Genomic DNA, 14,992 nt, shown 5'->3' with positions numbered 1-14,992 from the left:
TGATATTATGAGCATATTATGGAAACCTATGGCAGTTCAGTACTAAGCTATAGGAAGGATTCACACAAGGGATGAAAGACAAGAGGTATTTTATTTACTTTTAATTATTTTAAAATATGTATTTGTTTATATGTCTTTATCTCTCATCATAGTGTGTGAACTGCTAGAGGAAAAGGAATATGACATTCATTTTTGTGACATTCATATTCTAAGTACCTACGACATTTAAGGTTTTTAACAAATGACAGATGAATAAATAAATGAATGGTGAAAGGAAGAATTTAGATACCTGAGTAATAATGATTAGAAATGTCTTTCAAAGTTCTACATATAAATATCCTATGGCAAGTATTTTACTTGCCATGTTAAATGGGCTCTTTCTTTTAATCCCTACAGCAGCTAATTCTAGGAGATAGATCCTATATTACCCCTCTTTATTTATTTTTTATTTATTTTTATTTTAATTAAATTTTAAATTTTGAGGTAATTATAGATTCACATGCAATTGTAAGAAATAATGTAGAAGATTCCATTTGCCCTTTACCCAGTTTATATTACCCCTCTTTAAAGTGAAGACAGTAAGGCTCCTTGAGGTAAAAGCAATGTGCTCAAGTTTATATACAGCCAGTAAGGGAAGAAGCCAACAAACAAACCTTTATCTGCCTAATGTAAAACATATGCTCTTTATACAACAAAGTTGGGAAGTGGTGGGAAATAGATATAGTCACAGGATACCAACAGAGTATAAACTCTAAAATGGAGATAGAAGATATTACAATTGATGCAGCAGAAATTGTAGTGTGGCTTTAACTTCTAAAACTGAGCAATGATTTGAATAAATTCATATTTTTAAAATATTAGTCTGGAAGCAGCCTGAAAACGAACTAGAGGAACAGTTGCCTGTACATTTTATCCAAAGTCTCCTCTATCACACACATTAGACCAGTTTTGGTCAGGTTCATGTAATCAACAAAAAAATAAAATTGCTAGCATACTATGGCATTTGAGGAATAATGATTTATCTACTAATCTGAAGTACTGGAAATAGCTAGTCCTAATATGGAAGAAACAAAAGTATATTTCATTAACTAAAATGTAAGGAAAAAGTATATACTGCAAATGAAAATACTACATAGAAAAAAATCAAGTCTTAAGAATGAAACTGTAACTGAGAATGGCTGTCAGGAAAAAGACTCACAGTCTTAGAGAATGAACTTAGGGTTACCACGGGGGGAAGGGTGGGGGGAGGGATAGACTGGGAGTTTGGGATTGACATGTACACACTGTTATATTTAAAAAAGATAACCAACAAGGACCAATGTACAGCACAGGGAACTCTGCTCAATACTCTGTAATAACCTAAATGGGAAAAGAATTTGAAAAAGAGTAGATACATGTATATGTATAACTGAATCACTCTGCTGTACACCTGAAATTAATACATTGTTAATCAACTATACTCTAATATAAAATAAGAGTTAAAAAAAAATAAAACATCTTTGGAAAACAAAAAAAGAATGGCTGTTACAAGCAAACCAAAAGTATCTAGAAAATGTAAACATAATGAAATCAGAAATTATAAATCATGTTTTCACTTTTATTTTTATTTAAGCCAATCTTAAGAGAAACTGATTTTGAAGTAAATGAAATGACTACTCCTTCAAGCTAGATCTCAACATAAGTACATAGTTGTTGTATATGACATCTATTTCTGCAAAAGAAAGCATATAATTACTTTTTAAAGAAAACTCTTAACTGTGCTTTAAAATGTACTTAAACATCTGTTTAGAACCCCCAGAGAAGCAGGAAGATCTTTTTTCTCCTTACTGGGGAATTGGATTTCACTAAGAAATCACTTAAATTGTTTAAATTATTCTGTTCAAATATATATTAAAATGTGGATTCTGAAGAAGGAAAACAGCAAACAGTAACTTTCAGACACTTCTGATAGAGGCTGATTAACACAACCTAATTTATCAAATTTAGATAACCTTTACACCAAGGTTTATGTCAAAGTACACATCATACTTACTCTGTCTTTCTAACAATTAGCACATAAGCAATCTCAAGAAGTGAGGGAGGAAGAGAGATGGAAGTCAATCAGAAGTAATAGTTTCATCTGTAAAATGAGAGTACCACCACATATCTGGCAAGTCTATATGGGATTTTTAAAAAAATAATCAAGTTTCCAATGAGAGTTCAAGTGGATCTTATTACTATAGATAAATAGTCTTCTACTTGAAAAAAAGAAAACTATAAGGAATTCACTTTTGCATATTTTTATCCCACTGTGGAAAGACTAGCTGAATTTCCTTGGAATGAAGATCAGTATTCTCTTGCAAAGAACAGAGGCACTGGATACCGACCACACTGAAAGATTAATAAGAATGGAAAGAAAGCTTTTAAAATGTGCATTCTCTTTGCCAAGAAGGCAGTTAAAACTTTCGAGTAAACTAAATGTTTATTGGAATACTATATTTACAGAAGTTTGGAGGATAAAACTTGAACTCATGATTTCTGGTCTTACTAAAAAAAAGGCTGCACTGCTTCCAATGTAGTAGCATTAATGTAAACACATATGGTACTTTAATATTGTCATGGTTTCCAACATCTCTTTGGTTGCTCACAATATTTCTGTGGGGAAATCAGGATAGACATTATTCTCCATTTTAAGAATTGGGAACCTAAGATTGAAAAAAACGAATCTGAGATCATACGGCTAACAAGGGTGAAGCTGGAACTAAGATCCAAGGTACTTTATCTCCTATCTAGGAAACGGAAACAGCTGGAATAATGAAGCTGTTTCAAGTACTAACAAAGGGGAGGGGAGTGAATTGTTAATTTCTTCTTAAACCAAAATTTAAAAAGCCACACTTTTATTGGGTAGCAATCCATGAAGGCTGAAATTTAATTCAAAAGGCCTGTACTGCCTTAAAACTTAAGACAGTACATACATTTAAAAAGTATGGAAAATGCTAGTATAGGCAAAAGGACAAAAGTTAACTTAAGTTTTGGGGTTTTGTTGGTTTGTTTGCTTTTAATGTTTTTAAGAGGAAAAAAAGAAACACCACTGATTTTATCCAGACAGCTCTCCGTCATACACATCTTTACTTTCCCCAGCACCTAATACTATCTCTGATATACAGAATGTATTTACTAATGCCTGTTGAATCAAAGAATGCTCTTATGCTATATTCTTACTTTCTTGATAATACAAAATACAGAGTAACCCTAGCGAATTTATTCATGCAACCATAACCTGAGGCACCACTATTTACCTGGTAATGGTACATGAAACACAATGTGAAGGAAATAGAATTGCTTTAGAAATACACACCTATAAATTTAGCAACTTCAAAGAGGTATTTCATGTAAATGAATTTTCAAAATAACTGATACTTATCCTTTAAATCACTGTAACTTATCTTTAAATAATCATAATGAAAATATTTAAAAAGAGATTTCTAGGTCTTTTTTCTCTGCCTTAATCTAAACATGATACAATCTTTTCTTGATGGCTCAAACTCATCAATGTAAATATCAATTATTAGACTATTCTATAACACACTGACTCTTGGAGTTATTGAGGGATGTCCAACTGTTTGTCTCTTCACTAACTCAACCTAGACTACTTTTAAAAACAAGGTTTCCTACTGCCTGCTCCCCAGTTGTCACTTATAGGCCACCAGCATCCTAGCTAAGGCTTCTAAAATGCCAGTTAAAGTTTAAAATACAACCTGAATAGGCAGTTGATATACTTAACCTTATACAGATTATAAATTCCATGGTGTAGCTATTTTCACTGCTCTAAGGCCTAGCTCAAAGGCTTTTCTTCTTTTATGTCCAAGTTCTGAGACTCAGTCTAGGCAGTTGCTAGAAGTCTGGCCACAAAAGAACAATTATAATACTAATTTCTGCATGTTCTCTTAATTCTTACTATAATATAGGGGAAAAAACATAAATGATAGTCATAACAAAACACAAAACAACCATGTAAACAAATGATGTAAGGCAGCTCACATTATGTGCTATATGGACAATTACCTAGCCAATTATTAGCCAAAAGTCAGCAAACCAGGCTCGCTGGCCAAATCCTGCAATTGTAAAAAAAAACAAACAAAAAAGGATATTCAACAGAGACAGTAAGTGGCCCACAAGGCCTAAAATATTATCTGGCACTCTAAAGAAAAAGTCTGCTGATCCCTGATCTAAACTGTAATAAACACACACATATAAAACATATAAGCTATTCCTCATACATAAAGCTTAAGTTATTAATATAAATAACTTAGTAGATGTAGCATTCTTTCAGTGATGGGTTCATAATGATACAGCCAAACTTGTCCAGCCCTGCCTCTTACTCTCTTGACCATGCTGTAGGGCTTAGCCAAAATCTTGACTTTAACCTTCTTTCCTTCTTCCTCCTGATACTTAACCTTACACACTCTCAGACTGGTCTCCTTGCTATTACTTCCAGCTCTGGCTGTCAATCTTTTTTGGAAAGTCTTTCCTTTTGCTAGATATCTAAATCCTTCCTAAGCTTCAAGTCTGACTTCCTTTAAATGCCTTCCAGGATCATTCTAGCCCTCAGTGGCCTCACTTTCCTTTAAATTACAGTCCTTGCCACACAATTTAATAATGCCATCTTATATTTTTGCTAATGATTTCTTGTGTGTTAGTCTAGTATCCCCAACTAGTCTGTAAACTACTTGAAGGAAAGAAACACATCCTATTGCTTTTGTATCCCCGCTCTAATAGTAGCACATCTCTCTACCTTGGAGAAAAAACAGCCTGAGGAATGGTAATGGGTGATAAGTGATTGGAAATATCAAAGGAAGACACCTACAAAGGAACTTGATGGAAGACCATAGGCTACAATGCAAACTTAGAAAGTATATGTGAAAGATAAGCAAAACTACAATAGTGGGAGGATAGAGATAAAGATCAAGGGTTAAGGAGACCACAGCATAACACTCTGAAATAAAATGGGACCAAAATATTAAGAAAATTATAAAAGCTCCCAATACAGGTTAAAAAAAAAAGTTGCCTTTCAACACTACTGGTCATTAATTTCTTTCTGCAAGCAGCTCGACACTGATATCCATATGGGCCACTTTTCTTTTTCTTTTTGCAATGTGATAAAAAGAAGCACTAAAAGACTCAATGGAATTGCATGCACAGTATTCTAAACCTTTGGATTTACAATATTGTGAATTTATTTGAAGTCTGCTAGAGACTGCTAGGGGAAAAAAACAATTATTTATCTTTTGATTACCTGGCTAATAAAATTAGAAATCACACACATATCGCTACATCATGCTCAAAGATATCACCTAGACTCATTTTCATAGAAAAATGTACCAAGAACATGAAAAATAAAACAAAACCTTTAGGTTACTTCATCAAATTGTATCTTAAAAATATAGGCAAAATAGAAGATGCACAAGCCTTGGATGTATGCACGTTAAAAAAAATACAAATATTTTTAAACAGGCATAATTATTACCCATAAGTCTAAAACAAATTATAAATTAAATGCTCTTTACCTAAGTAAAGCTACAAAAGACGATGAAAATTATTAATCATGCATCGCTTCTCTTTTTTCTGGGTTTTATAACCTCTCAATCCTGACCTCTGCCTGGCTGGTCAGAGAAGAGGGAGAAATTTTTTCATAATTAGTAATAAAACATGCTCAAAATTATACTGTAGAACTTTAAAAATTAAATCGTAATCACTAAATGCATGATAAATCAGCTTTCAGTTACTCATACAAAGGGGGAAAGTGATGACATAGATGACACCAAATCTGTTTTTTTGAATCATATGATTAATTTGGGAGAAGCAAATTACCCTTATAATTATGTTTGATTGAAGCCAATGTTAACCAGAAGTTTATTTTTCCTGAACAGTCAATGATTTTTGAGGGTTCAGACAAAATGGAAAGTGGGGGAGTTCATTCAGAAGCATACAGGTGGTTAAAAGCAGCCAGCTTGAGATAAAAAATTTTCAGTTAACCTACACAAGAAAACTGAGAGGTGTTCTATGAAGGGAAAGAAGAAAATTTCATAAAATTTGTGATAGTGCTAAAATTCTTAAACATAACACTATTTATAAAAATTTTAACAAAATCTTTTTCCTGTCAAGTCATCATCCCTTCTTCCCAATAACTGGTATAAGTGGTGATAGCAACAATTCTCAGCGGGCTAAGAAGCTGAAAGCAAAATTTTAGGTTCTGTGTTATCAAAGATGTGTAAAATCCTTTTTATCACTGTTTTAAGTCCACCATCTGTCTCAGTGGGCACTTTATCTCATTACTTGAGAAAAGTCAAACCAACCAAGAAAATATCAAACAGGCAGGGGACTCATTTCTCTGGACTATTTTTAGGTGATTTAAAAACTTACACGATGGCAAGAACTACAGATTTAGCAAATACACAAAAACTAAATATTTACCCAAATACAAGATCATAGCCACAAAACTCAATTAGTTTCTGCCTAACATATGGCTCCAACTCCCGGGTGGCATATGTTTAGCGCTGGTGCTGGTACTATCATGGTGATAAAACATTATAGTAACAGTTCAACTTTTGTTATTTCATTCTTATAATACAGAAAAACACACACCAATTTTGCTTCCAAGAGCTAAAAACACAGACCACGGGAAAAAGCTAAATAATTATGCCGCTCAGTTTTAAGAGCCTACAGTCTACACATACATGAGGATTATACAGTTAAAAAAAAAATCTTGTCAGCCTGGTTTTCTTTGTTAATAGATGGTCAGACACGAAGGTGTCCAAAAGAACTTACATGAAATTTCACAAAAGAAAATCCCGTATTTATGATTCCTAGCACCCCGCTATCCATTACCCTCCTTCCCCCCAGAGAAAACTATCCCAAGGCTTTTAACGTTAACAGTTTAATAAAAGAACGACTAACGACTACATTCATTAAAGCCGCCGCCGTTCTGCCCCCGATTTTATGGCTAAATTACGTGTTCATTTTCTTTACCTAACGCATGACGTCCTTCCACAGCTGTGTCAGAAGTTCAAAGATCCAGGCTGTTAAACAGGGCGAGGACTGCAGCCCGGAGTCCACCCCCCGACCGAACAGGTGGTTAACTCCGCCGGCTGGAGGAACGGCCAGGTATTGGCACAAGCCAAACAGGATCAAATACACAAAGGCGGGTTTTCGAGGTTTTAACCCCAACAGGAGCGGGGGAAACTCTCTTCAGAGGAGCGTTCAAGTTTGGCGGCTGCCCGGCGGCCAACACCGAAGGCGCCGCGGCCGCTCGGCGATCCGCTCCGGAGGGCTCCGCAACCCACCCCCCAGCGCCGCCGTCTGCGGCGCGGCTCGCCGCGGGCCGCGAGCCAGGGGGGCGGAGGGAGGACCGCCAGAGCCGCCGCGCCGCCTCCTAGGGCTGGTGGCGGGGCCGCGGCCGCGCCCCGCCGAGCGCCTCCCGGCGAGACTCGGGCCCAGCAGGTGCCCCGTGAGTGGACGGGTCCCACCCGCGGCCCACTCCCCTCCGCCCAGCGCGCGCCCACAAGACCGGGTGGGCCAGGCCCCTCGACGGGCCCGAGCCCCGCTTAGCGCCCCGGCCCCTCACACCCAGCCTAACGGTTTCCGCGGCGCCTGCCCCGGGCGGGGGCGGGGGCGGGGGGCGGGGGGGACGGGACCCGGACGCCTCGGTCTCCCCCACCTTTCCCGAAGGGAGCGCCCGCGCTCTCACCTCCGAGTCACGCCGCTCTGAGGCGGAGGAAGGCGGCTACCCCGGCACCTCTTCTTCGGGTTCCTGATCGTTCTCGCTCCACTTCAGCGGCAGAGCCAGCTCTCGGGGCCGCCGCGGCCGCCGGCGCACTGACTGTTGGGGTGGTTTCCCGGCAGTGACGGTGCCGCCTCAGCCCCGCTCTTCGCTCCCTCTCCGCGTAGCTCCCGCTTTCTGTTTCACCCGAGGGACCACGAACGCCGCCGCCGCCATGCTTACTACGGAGCCGGGAGGAGGAGCCCGGAGTCGGCGCGCCGAGTGCGGCTGCGCGAGCCCAGCCGACGGCGCCCCCGGCCGGCCCGGACCCCGCGTCCCCGCCCCGCGCCCTGGCCCGCTGCCCCGCTGGTCTTTACCGTGAGCGCGAGGCGCTCGCGGAGCCGCCGGTGCGGGGCATCAGAGTCCCCGTCGCCGCTGCCGGGGCGCCCACCGCCCTCCCGGGGCTCCGGGCTCTCTCCTGAGGCCCGGCTACGCCTGGGTCGTCGCAGCCGCCGCCTCGGCCAGGCTGCTAGCGACACTAGGGAAATGAGGAGCCAGCTGACGTTCCTGGAGCCGCTCACACACTTCTCAGTCCAGACTGTAAAAGACTCCCTCTGAGGCGCACCGGGTCGGCCTTTTTCAGGAAGTACAAAACTTAATGCCGGCAGGTGCTTTTAAAGACACTCCCCCAAGGAATAGGAAGCCAACCGAAGTGGGCTTGGATGGTTTCAACCCCAAACGCTTACACCCCAGGAGCTCTTAAACAAACAAAAATATTTAGATATTTACTTCAGCTGGAAACGTGAGGGTTAGTTTCTTGGTCTCTTCCCCAGTCGAAACGCGTGGAAACCCATTACCTTAATTTGTGCAACAGCCCGAAGACTTACAAGGGAACGCGGCCGAGATTTCCTTGAACCTCCAGCAACTGGGGGCGCTGCAATAATGCCTGAGGGCCGGTCAGGGCTGCTTCCTTTTGCGGTTTCCACGGGAGGACTTGGGATGGGGGTTGCCCTTGGGACGGGGAGTCTAACCCCAGGAACTGTCCCCTCAGAAACAATGACGACGTACCCAGCCTCCTTGTTCTGGCTTTATTTCAGTTTATGAATTGTGCTGCCTTTAAAAAACAGCAGTGCTTTTTTCCCCACCTTTTAACAGAAATCCTTTTAAAATGTACTTATTCCCTACATTCTTAAGGAATACAATGGTTAATGAAATCCTTTGTTGATGACTAGCCATCAAACGCCATACCTTGGCCATAAGCTAGTCCCAGGGGATTGCTGAGGTATATAGGATCTCTACTTAGGTGATCTCTTTTTTTCTCTTTGGAGTGTTCTCATCACCTTTTCTAATATCTGTCACTACTTCTCATCTCCTCATCTGCCTCTTGATCCGCTCAGATCCTTCCTCTCATCCTTTCTACTTTACTATTTTTTACTCTTTTCTCCTTTCTTGACTGCTTTTCTCTATGGTTCCAGGTGATGATTGATCAGATGTTTATATCGACAGTCAGCCAATGAGAGATTTCTTTTCTTCCTCTTCTTCCCATCAGTAAATAGGACAGTGACTGTATGTCAAGTGGTATCCTGAGATATTTTCATTGCTGTTCACTCTCAAAAAGTTCTTCTGCCAGAGAGGTTTCCTTTTCTTAACTTCCAGATTTGGCCCTCTTCCAGACAATTACTGGAAAGCTGGTCTCTGGATAACTGAGGCACAACTGTATTTTGTTTTAAAATAAGGATTTGGGGCTTCCCTGGTGGCGCAGTGGTTGAGAGTCCGCCTGCCGATGCAGGGGACACGGGTTCGTGCCCCGGTCCAGGAAGATCCCACATGCCGCAGAGCGGCTGGGCCTGTGAGCCATGGTCGCTGAGCCTGCGCGTCCGGAGCCTGTGCTCACACCGCAACGGGAGAAGTCACAACAGTGAGAGGCCCGCGTACCGCAAAAAAAAAAAAAAGGATTTATTAGAGCGTGGGTGAGTTGGGTGGCTTTTCTGTATTGCTGCCCTAGCTCTGTTTGGTTTGAGACTAAGGGAGTGGTTTCCAAACCCGACTCTACGCTAGTAATTTCCAAAGCTTCCTACTTGGAAACTTTTTTTTTTTTAAAAGATGTTGGGGGTAGGAGTTTATTAATTAATTAATTAATTTTTCCTGTGTTGGGTCTTTGTTTCTGTGCGTGGGCTTTCTCTAGTTGTGGCAAGTGGGGGCCACTCTTCATCGCGGTTCGCGGGCCTCTCACTATCGCGGCCTCTCTTGTTGCAAAGCACAGGCTCCAGACGCGCACAAGCTCAGTAGTTGTGGCTCACGGGCCTAGTTGCTCCGCGGCATGTGGGATCCTCCCAGACCAGGGCTCAAACCCGTGTTTCCTGCATTAGCAGGCAGATTCTCAACCACTGAGCCACCAGGGAAGCCCCCTACTTGGAAACTTTTTAAAAAGACAGAATCTTGTAATCCATCCTTCAAGATTTTGATTCCTTTGGGGTTGGGTGTGGAGGTGGGAGAAATGGAATTTTAAAAAAATTATATTTTGGGCATCCCTACATGTATAGCCACAACAAGAAAGAACAGCTATTTTGAAGGAGACTAAGACAATTCAAGAATGTCACTGAAGTAGACATAGATTAGTCAACAGTGTACAATGCTGTAAGGTTGAGTCAAGCGAGGACTGGGGAATTTATGTTCTGTGGAGAGAATGAATCACACACATAAATAATCCTAGCATGGGCACCAGTATGAATTCTCTGGGAATCCAGAGAGGGACAAGCATTTACACTGACTTTGAACAAGTCACTTCTCAGTGCTTCATTTTTATGATCAATAAAATAAGGGTTATTTAAAATCCTCATCTTTTTCGAGCTCTGAATAATACCCAACACTTTTTTTTTTTTTTTTTTTTTTTTTTTGCAGTACATGGGCCTCTCACTGTTGTGGCCTCTCCCGTTGCGGAGCACAGGCTCCGGACGCGCAGGCTCAGCGGCCATGGCCCACGGGCCCAGCTGCTCCGCGGCATGTGGGATCTTCCCGGACTGGGGCACGAACCCGTGTCCCCTGCATTGGCAGGCGGACTCTCAACCACTGCGCCACCAGGGAAGCCCAATACCCAACACTTTGACCACTTATTTCCTTGAATAGTTCTTCCTCTGGCACTATACTCTCTTGGCTTTTTTCCTATATTTCTGGGTACCACTTCTCTAATTCCCTTGCAGATTCCTTCTCCTCTCCCTAGCTATTAAATATAGGAGTACCTCACAATTCAGTCTAGGTTCTTTTCTGTTTTCATTATAATCTCTTGGCCTAAACCTCATCATCCACCCCAATGGCTTTAGTTATCATCTATATGCTGATGATTTCCACGTATGTCTCTAGTGTCCCAGTCCCTTACCCTAAATTCCAAATCTGATACCAACTGCTTCACTGACATGTTCACTTAAAGTCTCAAAGTTACAAAGTTTAGTCCGACTTAGTTCAAAAATTCTTCTTGTTTTCCTTTCCCCTCATCTATCCAGTTGTTCAAATCAAACAAGCAGTAGTCACCGCTGGTATCTCCCTCCCTCTCATTCACCATATTTGTTGCAGCACCAAGTGCTAGCAATTTTACCTCCAAAATCTTAAAATTGGCCTACTTCTTTCCGATTGCCACCAATCTAATCTGGTCTCACTGCATACAATCTGAGCCTTTATTCTCCACTTTGCAGCCAAAACAGTTTTTCTAAAAGCAAATAAGATTATGCCACTTCTCATATAAAACCCTTAAACAGGGTCTCATTGCTCTAAGACTAGCATTCTTAAGGTGGCTTACCAGAACATGTGAGGTCTTGCCTTTTCTAGTCTGATCTGACACCACTCTCCCCGGGCTTCCTGTGTGGAAGGCCTCCTGGCTGCCTTTTATTTTCTCAAACGTGCTGTAATCCCAACAGCCATAGGCTCTCTGCACGTGACCTTCTTTTCCCTTTTAACTTGAGTAAGGAAAAACATTTCTGACTTCCCAGACAAGTTCAAGACCATTTGTTGATGTCAGCCCCCTTACCACCATGTACCTTTCCCTCTATGACTTACCACAGATTGTAACATTTGGTATGTGTAAATACTAGGTATGTGTCTATTGCTCCCTTCATGAGGAGGAGAACTGAGCCTATTTTTGCTTACACAGTGCCTGGCATTTAGTAGCTGCCCAATAAATATTTCTTAAATGATTGACTGTTGTTCTTTGAGGTCCCTTTCAGCATTCTAGAAAGTTGTTGAATCATACAATTAGGAGATTACTGATCACTTTTGAGAGAGGAATCTTTTGTATGGTTAGTGGGAGGAAATACAGGAATACATTGGGAGACAATTCTTCACGGAGCTGACATATTTCAGTACATATAGTAAGCAGAGGCACCAGCAGCTTTTGCTCTAGACTCTTTTCCAAATGTTTGTATAGCAGACAGACTTAGAAGACAGAGATAGTGTTTCCTATTGGAGTAGAAGGCACACTTGTTTACCATGCATTATGATAACGTCTCCTTCTGTAGCAAAGGTTAAGCAGGTTTGCTTATAGCCCATTGTGAAAGATTGGAGGTTTCCTAAGCTTGGGGTTCCTCAGCTCTGATGCAAACCCACAGCATCACCTGGGTTACTACATGTTGCCCTGGGTGAGATCACGAGGCAAAGGAACTGCTGTGAGCAGGAAGCTGGTGCTGCTTGCTGTGCCATGTGTAATACAGTCCTTTGACTCAGAAAACTCAGCTCTCCTTTTTTTTGGAGAAAGTTCCTCTTTAAAAAAAAAATTTATTTATTTATTTATTTATTTATTTATTTTTGGCTGCGTTGGGTCTTCGTTGCTGCACTTTCTTTAGTTGCCGTGAGCGGGGGCTGCTCTTCGTTGCGGTGCGCGGGCTTCTCATTGTGGTGGCTTCTCTTGTTGCAGAGCACGCGACCTTCAGTAATTGTGGCACACGGGCTCAGTAGTTGTGGTGCACGGGCTTAGTTGCTCCGTGGCACGTGGGATCTTCCTGGACCAGGACTAGAGCCCCTGTCCCCCGCATTGGCAGGCGGATTCTTAACCATTGCACCACCACGGAAGTTCAGACTCAGGTCTTCTGCTAGCATCCAAGAAACTGTAGCAGGCTAAGTTATTAGCTTGCAAGGAGCACAAAATCTCAGACCCTTCACATCTCTTAACAAGATATGATGGGTTGAAGAGAAAGAAAGAGATGAAAAAGTCAAACGGCAATGGAGACTTGCCTTTTAGGAAGTTTGGGGGGAAAGTCTGGTGAGGAAGAGAGCTGGGACAGAAGATTGAGGTGGGAGGGTTGTGCTGACCGAATCCTCTGAGCAACCCTGAGGGGTCGTAACTCAGAACCAGAGAGAACACTAACTGCCATTGCTCGTCTCTTTGGATGGGGAACTGGTGCAAGTCTGGAAGAGGAGAGGAGGTGAAAGCAGTTGAGCTGGAGGTACACCGGTTAAAGCAGCCAGAAGCTTTTTGTTTGTCTCTGAGGAGTGTGGTATAATGTGGGCGAGGAGAGAAAGGCTTTGGAGTCAGGTAAGTCTGGGCTCCAATCTCAGCTCTATTACTGACTGACTGATTGATCTTGGGCATGTTATCCTCCTGAGCCTCAATTACTAAAGATAAAATACCTACTTTGCAGGACTAAATGGCATAATGCTTGAAAATGCCTGGTACATGCCTGATGCTCAGTAAATAAATAATAACTATATGATTAGGATGTCCTGGATAATGTGACCCGGTGAGGCTGGGAAAGTTCAGAACCTTCCTCAATATTTCCAAAGATACTCAGGAGGGGACTTGGCCAGAGTTAACTTTTGCTCCAAATTCTTTATCCTGTTGCAATCTCCATCCCTCACCATGCTTTCCCAGCCATGCTTTGCTCCATGGATGAAACAGCTCCTTCCCTAAAAGCAAACAAGGAATAAAATAAAAAGCAACTTGACATTGAACGTTGGCCATTCCCACCACAGGAAATTTGTCACTGGCCATCATTCTCCTCAGACCCCACCCTGCCACTATGTTGCTTTGGACCCTCACTCTACTAAGAACCTTCCCCACATTTTTCTAAATTTCTGGGACGCCCCCCAATCTGTCTTGGGACAATTCCCAAATTCTTGTTAATGTATTACTCAGAGCAATTTTGCTTTTTGTTTTCTGCCCTCATTTTTATCCAGAATAGCCTTGGAAGCCTTACTTTCTTCTCAAAAATCAAAAAGATCCATTCAGTGATTCAGTGATTTTTGATAAAGAGTTAATTCTGTCCTAGAAAAGTAGTTCTTAAACTTCAGCATGAATAAAAATCACCTGGAGTGCTTGTTTAAGATATAGTGGTTCTACCATGTGTCCTCTGCACCAAGGTTTGGATTCAGGAATCTGCATTTTATAAGCACTCCAAGAGTTTCTGATGAAGGTAGTCCATGGGCCATACTTTGAACATCTTAGAACAGCTCAAACAGCAGTCAACTTTCACAAATAAGATGGTTTTTCTCTCTGTGACACGGAGTTAAAATAGGATTGACTCAATTGTTCAAGAAAACTGCTCATCCATGGTTCAAGTCTTTTATGTTGTTTCTTCTTTATAGAGAAACCAATTAGGAAAGACTAAGGAATTCCTTAATCACAAAATGATATCCTAATAGCCCAAATTTGTCAGTGTTAATGATATGGTTTCAAAGCAGTGCTACTGGAGACAGTCTTACTTCCAAAGAGGGGAAAGTCTTATCTGGTTACTGGCCAGGACTTATTAAATAGGTTCCTGACCTGAAGGGGCTATACAATAATAGACAGATTACAAGGATTTTCTCTAGGTTGAAAAAATAAGGTTTCTATATCTGTCTTTTAGACTGTCAACAGCTCTTTGATGTTTTGCACAGCTTTAGGAGGCACTGATAGCAGCCCTGGGGTTGAACACACCACGATCATTATCCAGCATAACCAGATGACATATGAATCCATTTTAAAGACAGAAGAAGGAGATAGGCATCTATAATGACAATGAGGCCAAAGATGACTTGGGATTTGAAAAAACTATCTCCAAACTACCTGCCTTTTTTTTTTCCCAAAAAATCAAACTTCAAAACCAGAGCAATACTTTATCAAGATAACAATGGGATTTTAATCTAGAAAGAATAAAAATAAAATTTAAATGAGTTAGGAAATGAAGATTCAGATAACCTAAATGCAATTGTCACCAAACTTAAAGTTCTTCCACAAATTTCAGAAGAAAATATTTAAACCAAACTGCATTTTAAAACTACCAGGCAAAT

At 41.3% G+C, this 14,992-nt stretch overlaps 1 protein-coding gene across 1 annotated transcript in view; it reads right to left on the bottom strand.

Annotated features, from left to right (window-relative positions):
- The window catches only part of FNDC3A (fibronectin type III domain containing 3A), a gene marked incomplete at its 3' end in the record, with an annotated part of 166,991 nt that extends 159,064 nt beyond the window's left edge, over positions 1-7,927 (bottom strand). The window contains exon 1 of the mRNA XM_079721855.1: positions 7,727-7,927. The remainder of the gene's footprint in view (positions 1-7,726) is intronic.
- Between the last annotated feature and the right edge of the window lie 7,065 nt (positions 7,928-14,992).

This window comes from Hyperoodon ampullatus (assembly GCF_949752795.1).
Source record: "Hyperoodon ampullatus genome assembly, chromosome: 16".
Taxonomy (NCBI): Eukaryota; Metazoa; Chordata; class Mammalia; order Artiodactyla; family Ziphiidae; genus Hyperoodon; species Hyperoodon ampullatus.
This window is presented reverse-complemented; position numbering and strand designations above follow the sequence as displayed.